Raw genomic sequence first — 7,371 nt, 5'->3', positions numbered from 1 at the left:
CAGCTTCCCCGCCCCGCCCCGCCCTGCCCTGCCTGCTCCTAGGCCGCTAGAACCTGAGCCTGTATTCGCAGGCAGATTCTTTTTTAAAAATATATATGTCTTATTGATGTCAGAGAGGAAGGGAGAGGGAGCGAGGACAGAAACACCAGTGACTGAGAATCACTGATCAGCTGCCCCACACTGGGGATGGAGCCTGAAACCCAGGCATGTGTCCTGACTGAGAATCCAACTGTGACCTCCTGCTTCATAGGTCGACGCTCAACCCCTGAGCCACACGGCTGGGCCCCAGGCAAAATATTGGAGGACTCTTCTCTGGAGACTGGAAGGCCCTGGGCACTCCCTGTCCCTTGCTGTACAGGCCACTCGCTCTGCTTCGGCAAAAGGAAGGAGTGGGAGTGAGACAGGCGAGTAAGGGACCAGTGGGCCAGGGCAGCTGAGTCAGGTAGTTAACGGCCAAGCAGGTTACAGGCATCTAATAATTAGAAACATCCCATCTTCTGCGACCTGGGGCACTTCCGAGCACATGGCTTACACTTCTCCCAAGCAGAGGGTAAATAGCTTAAATCAAGCTACGCAGGGAGACAGAGAGCAGGAATCCAATTGGTGCCATTTGCCAGCCACACTCAAGGAGATGGAGCTGAGGGGATAAATCTCGTTCTGGTGCGGCAGCACAAAGCTGAGGAGTGTTCTATTGGTCCTCCCGGAAGACCGCCCCTCGACTCCCAGCCTTTAAAACCCTAGCTGAGCCCAGTAACCTATGGACCAGGAGGCCACAGCTCGATTCCCAGTCAGGGCACATGCCTGGGTTGCAGGCTTGATCCCCAGTGTGGGGTGTGCAGGAGGCAGAAGGTCCATGATTCTCTTTCGTCCTTGATGTTTCTCTCTCCCTCTCCCTTCCTCTCTGAAATCAATAAAAGTATATATATAACCCCAGCCAGTTTGACTCGGTGGATAGAGCACTGGCCTGCAGACTGAAGGGTCCTGGGTTTGATTCTAGTCAAGGGCACCTACCTCAGTTGCAGGATTGATCCCGGCCCTGGTCAGGAGGCAACCAATTGATGAGTCTCTCTCGCATCAATGTTTCTCTCTCTGTCCCTCCTGGGAAGGCCTGCATGACTCTAAGAGTCAAAGGAAAAATATCCTCAGGTGAGGATTAACTAAAAAAATGAAAAAATAAAACCCTCCAGATAAGGACCAGTGGGATCCCCTCCCCACCCCTCCCCTCCTCTCCCCTCCCCTTCCTTCCTCTTCCCTTCCATTCCCTTCCTTTGCTATCACTGCTGCTGATGTAGATGATTATTTCCTCCAAATTATAGCAGAGCAGACAGATACCTAATCCCCTTCTGACCTCCATCACCTACATCTTCAATCCCCCACAGCGTTTTGTATTCACCTTTTATTTTGCATTCATTCAGCAACTTGCATTGGATTGTGACAAAAGCCACCTGCCTCCCAGGCCACTCTTCCCTCCCTTCCTGAGAGAGAGCACAGCCCATCCCACACTTTTCCTGAAAGCCCTGCCCTCCCCTCCCCTCCCCTCCTCCCCCACAGGAGTGCATCTCCTAAACTCTAAGGGACCCGGAGATGCCAGCTCATCCCAGGCTAACCCCCTGACCTTGTCAGCGAGGCCCCCTCTTCTCTGACTTCTTAGCCAAAGCAGCCGGCCTGGGCTCATTTCCCTGCCTAGTCCCTCTCCTCTCGCTCCTTCTACCCTGGCCCTTCCTGTTTCACTGTGCCCAGCTTTATAACCATCCTCTGAAACTCACCAGGACTCGTGCTGTGAGATCTTTCCTGCGTGGAGTCCAGAACCGACACCGTCTGGCCCTGGGCAGACTGCGCAGGCCCGGTCCCCTTCCCAGTGTTCACGCAGAAACCTTCACACCCGCGAAGAACGTTTGTGAGTTTATTTGAACCCAACTGTCGACAATTTCTGGGAAGCAGAACCACAACGTATTGGGGTAACGCCCCGGAGAATGGTGGTCTTGCACCTCTTTTACACATTGCATCAGAGGAGATGTGAGTGGTGACATGAAATCCGTCTGTGACGCATTAGGGAGGCGGGAGAAAGCAAAGGGGGGAGGGACCCTCTGGGATTGGATAAAGAGTAAAATGATGGACACTTCTTTTACTTGGGTGGGGGCAGGATAGTACAATGAACATGATAACAATGACAGTGAAGGAATTTGTGGTATCTGTCCAGGCATTTGGCTGTGCCCTGATGGGTCCAGAAAAAAGGGAAGTTACAAGTAACTGTGACATTCCAACGATATGTTATCTACATGCAAAAAGACAATGGGCTCAGTTAAGGTGAAAATTGAGCTTGTCAGGGAAGATATCAGCCTAGGATGTCACTGCCCACCATCACTGCTTTTAGTTAGTTTTAACTTCAGACCATCCTTGTGGTGACTTTAAGTCTTAGGGTTTGCAAGGCCGCCCTGCAGGCCTTCCCCGAGCTGGTCAGGGCAGCCTGTGGCCCCGCTCTCCACACAGGGAACAGAAGTCGCATGTCACACTTTCTGAAACTCGAAGTCATCCTGGAGTCCGCCCGGGCTCTCTCGCCTCTGCCACAGGGAGGCCCCGGGCCGCTCCCTCAGCCTGGGTCCCAGAAAGAAGCAGGTGCAGAGCAGAGCGCAGGGACCTGCAGGCCTCACATCCTGTGACAGACAGAGCCTCTGTGCCCCGGGGCGTGGGGCTGTTTGTGCCCGCGGCATATCCTAGGGCGAACCCTAGCAGAGCCCAGAGCACCCACGGGAAGCTGGGTGGAGGGGGGAAGGTGTGGGTCAGGGGGGGACAGGCTCTGTGCGGAGTGGGAAATAGCGCTGAGTGGTCCTGGAGCCCTGGGAGATGGAAGACAGCTGGGAGTTCCCTGTCGCTGTGAGCCACACAGATGTCTTACGGTCTCCCAGGTCAGCAGCCCGGACTAGGTCCTCTCAGGAGCTCACGGGCTGCACGCAACGTCCCTGCTGGGACCCGCAATCCCACTGGAGGCCGATGGGGCAGGTCCACTCCCAAGCGCACTGATGAGGTTGCTGAGGTTCGGTTCCTCGCTGTGCGGAACGGAGGACTTCCGTTTCTTGCTGACTGTTGACCAGAGGCTGCTCCCGGCTCCTGGGGACCAGGGGCGCCTCCTTGCCGCGTGGGCGTCTCCACACAGGCGCCCATCAGGGCAGCTTGCTTCTTCCCGCCAAGGAGGGAGCGGGACACGCCGCCGGCAAGATGGGCGCTGTGATCGTCACCTGCTGGCATGTTCTCTGCAGCGAGATCCGCTGGCGAGGGTGAGTCACAGGTCATGCCCGCTCTCGGAGGGGCTCCAGGAGGCTGCAGGGAGCACACCAGCTGGGGGATCTTTGGGAGCCATTCTTTATGGAGACATAGTTGACATCTAACATTCGCTTCCGACGTACAGCATCACGATTCGAGAGTTGTGTAATGTGTGAAATAACCACCACGGGCCTGGTTAACAGTAAACATCTCATAGTTACAATGTTCTTTTCCTTGTGATGATAGGAGCCACTGAATACTGTTTTTCTCTGCACTTTCAGCTGGGCTAAGAGCTTTAGGATGAACCAAAGTTTACCAGCCAAATCCACCGATTGGTATGTAGTTCTTACCCCCTTTATCCATTCAGTCTTTACTATGTCAGCATGAGGGGTTAATTTGGGATCACTTTTTGCTTTTAGAATATAGAATCTGGTGTTTTCCCATGATTTTTTTTCCTTCTAATCAGGAATAATGGCTTTGTGTTGTAAAAATCATTAAAATAATATATGCTTTCTTATTCAAACCAGATGTCACTTATCTCCTAGTTTACATTTAACCTGTGATGGTACTGTGGCTGGAAAAGGGAGTGAGTCTTTTTATGTTGAAAGGTGGCCTATAAACAATAAAAAATGGATTTATAAATTATCCTATTAACAGTTCATGTTCTAGAGTGAAGGTATTTGCTCCACTTACCTACTGATTTTTAACTGGTAAAGTATAATTTCATCTTTGGTCCATGAACATTAGTGCAGGGGTATATCTACTTTATTCTTTAATGTTATAAACCAGAGTCTTTTCTAACTTAGCAGGGGGCATTTACACGGAAAACTGGTGAAAAAATTTCCCATCAGGGCAGCTTGCTTCTTCCCGCCAAGGAGGGAGCGGGACACGCCGCCGGCAAGATGGGCGCTGTGATCGTCACCTGCTGGCATGTTCTCTGCAGCGAGATCCGCTGGCGAGGGTGAGTCACAGGTCATGCCCGCTCTCGGAGGGGCTCCAGGAGGCTGCAGGGAGCACACCAGCTGGGGGATCTTTGGGAGCCATTCTTTATGGAGACATAGTTGACATCTAACATTCGCTTCCGACGTACAGCATCACGATTCGAGAGTTGTGTAATGTGTGAAATAACCACCACGGGCCTGGTTAACAGTAAACATCTCATAGTTACAATGTTCTTTTCCTTGTGATGATAGGAGCCACTCTATTATTATTATGAATTTGATAGAGGGATGAACTAAATGATGTTCTAACCCCATGTTGTTTCTTTATTGACTTTTTTTAGAGAGAGAAGAGAGCGAGAGACCATTTGTTGTTCCGCCCACCCATGCATTCATGGGTTGATTCTTGCACGTGCCCTGACCGGGGTGGAAACTTCAACCTGGGCACCCCTGCAGGCTGCTCCAGCACTGCCAGGAGGGAATGTTCTTGAAGCAGCCCAATCAAAGGTATTTACTAAAAGTGCCCGACCCATGTGGCTCAGCAGTTGAGAGTCGACCCAGGAACCAATCGGTCGCTGGTTCGATTCCTGGGCAGGCCGCATGCGTGGGCTTCGGGCTCCATCCCCGGTGGGGGCTGTGAAGGAGGCAGCCAATTGATGATGTTCCTCTTCATTGATGTTTCTCTCTCTATCCCTCTCTCTTCCTCTCTCTCTAAAAAAAATCAATTAAAATATATTTTAAAAAAGAAAAACTAAAAGTCAGACCATACGTCCATGGTTATAGCCCCTGGCTCAGCGGTAAACAATGTTCATGCTGACGAAACAGCTGCACGTTGGCTTAACCAGGCGTGTTGCACGCGGGGAGGGCACGCCGCGGTGCCCGGGTGGGGTGTGTTGCAGGGAGGGGTGAGCAGGCTGAACCCTCGTGTTCCCTCAGCAGGAGTCTGGAAACATGGAGATGAAATCCCGCAGAGCTGACCGGGTCCCTCGGGAGGGCGAAGGCCTAATCATCGTTTCAAGTCTGTGCGCGTCATGTGGGACCCTTTAAACTATTGCGTTAATGGGTAAAAATACACATTAATTAACAGAGGAAATAAGGGGACCAGAAAAGTCCTCAGGAGTGACAGGAAGCCCCCTGGGAGCCTGAACCGTCAGGAGCTCCTCCCTGGGGCGGGGCTGGAAGGGTTCGAGTAGGTAACCGGAGCCTCCACTGGGAGAAGACTGTAACCGTGGGGACTGGGAAGCCATGGCTGCAGGATTGGGAAGCTCGAGGTGTGAGGGGAAGGGGACGCCCCACTCCCACCCCCAAGGCCCCTGCAGGAGGGGCAGGGGCCTCAGGCCCAGCGGGAGGTGCCCCCAGCTCCGCCTGGGAAGGCCTTCTCTGTAGACATTTCCTGGGAGGACCCTGAAGGCTCCCCTCAGGTGTTTTTGTTTTTAACTCAGTAGCTCGTGTACTTTGTTTGTATCTAAGTCCTCAAGGCTGCTGGCAACATCGGGAAGGCACCGGTGCCCTGGAAAAGCACCGCCCAGCAGTGACAACCAAGTGTGCTCCCAGTTCCTGTGTCAGGTCACCCAGGGATCCAGCCCCCCACCCCACCTCCGGCCACCTCACCCCTCTTCCAGGCCTCCGGGCCTCTGTGCGGGAGACCCTCATCTGTGCACCCGGCCCCGGGGTGGGGTGCAGGCGGGGTGCAGGATGTTGCTGTGCTAACCCAGCGGCAGATGGCACGCCTCCGCACACCCTGCCCGGCCTGCTTGGTGCCCCCCCACCCCCCCGGGGGGAGAAGCCTGCCCTGGGAGGCTGGGTCTGGCTGGGAACACTCCCCAGGCTGGAGTCTGGCCCAGCAGCGTGTGGCCTGCAGATGGAGGAGGGTTTGGTGAAAAGTACGGAGGGGAGAGGAATGGCGGGGAGGCGGGGGGAGGAAGGGATTTCTGGGGGTGCTTCAGCGCTGGCAACCACTGAGGGCACAGGGCCAGGTCTGCGCTGCCCACGGCCACTGCTGGGCACTGGCTGCCACACGCCCGGCCCGAGAACAGCGGCTGGAGGGTGGTGCTGGCCTTCCTTGCTCCCTGCGCATACGTTGTTTTTTTAAATATGTTTTTATTGATGTCAGAGAGGAAGGGAGAGGGAGAGAGAGAGAAACATCAATGATGAGAGAGAATCACTGATCGGCTGCCCCTGCACACCCCACACTGGGGATCCAGCGCCCAACCCAGGCCTGTGCCCTGAACGGGAACTGAACCCTGACCTCCTGGGTCATGGGCCGGCCTCAACCCCTGAGCCCCTGAGGCTGGGCTGCCTGCGCTTATTTAAAGTGACCCTGGCAGCTTGCTAACCTCTCTGGGCCTCGGTTTCCTCACCAGTAAAGTGGGATGACAACGCGCACCTGGCAGGAGCCCTCGCTGGGCTGGGAACTGACCGGGAGGGGCGTGGGGCCGAGCTTTGGTCTGAGCCGCCCCGCTCCTGTGGCTCCATCCCCTCCTGTGGCAGGACTGGCACACCGGCCTCCAAGCCTCAGTTTCCTTCACCAAACAATGGGCGTGGCAGCCCCTCCTCAAGGGTCCTGATTGTCAATGAATATCCTGCCGATTCTGCCCCGGAGCCCGAGCCCCCAGCCCCGGAGCCCGAGCCCCCAGCCCCGGAGCCCGTGCAGCCCCGGGAAGGGCCAGACCAAGTTGCCCCTCTCTTCTTCCTAAGGATGCTTCGGCCACCCCCCACTTGCTGTTCTATCGGGGACCCCAATCTTGGCACAGGTGTATTTCCAGAAACAAAGAGCTTCCGGGCGAGGCCCTGGGGGTGTCTGGCTTCTGCCTGGAGCGCCTCCCCCTGCTCCTCCAGGGGTCCCAGCAGGAGAGGAGTTTGACCATGGGGACAGGGTCCTGGGGGAAGGGCTGTTGAGTAATGCGGGTCCCTGGCCCGAGAGAGAGGGTGAGAATCAGAGAGATCGCGGGGCCTGGGAGCAGTGACAGCAGTCACTCGCCCGGGACCTTTAGGGGGTCCTGGCGCCAGACCCAGGTCCCAGGGGAAAGGCGGCGCTTCTTTCTCGGCACAGCCACCTCCCCGCTCCTACCCTCCCCAGAGCAAGGCCTGATGTTCTAATCCGGAGCCCACGTGCCCCGTGCCCCGCAGCGGACACGGTGCCGCCCCGAGGCCCCCGAGCTGGCCCTGGCGG

Source organism: Myotis davidii, unplaced genomic scaffold (genome assembly GCF_000327345.1).
Source record: "Myotis davidii unplaced genomic scaffold, ASM32734v1 scaffold2798, whole genome shotgun sequence".
Classification (NCBI taxonomy): domain Eukaryota; kingdom Metazoa; phylum Chordata; class Mammalia; order Chiroptera; family Vespertilionidae; genus Myotis; species Myotis davidii.
The sequence above is the reverse complement of the archived record's forward strand: the minus strand, read 5'-3'. Positions refer to the sequence as shown.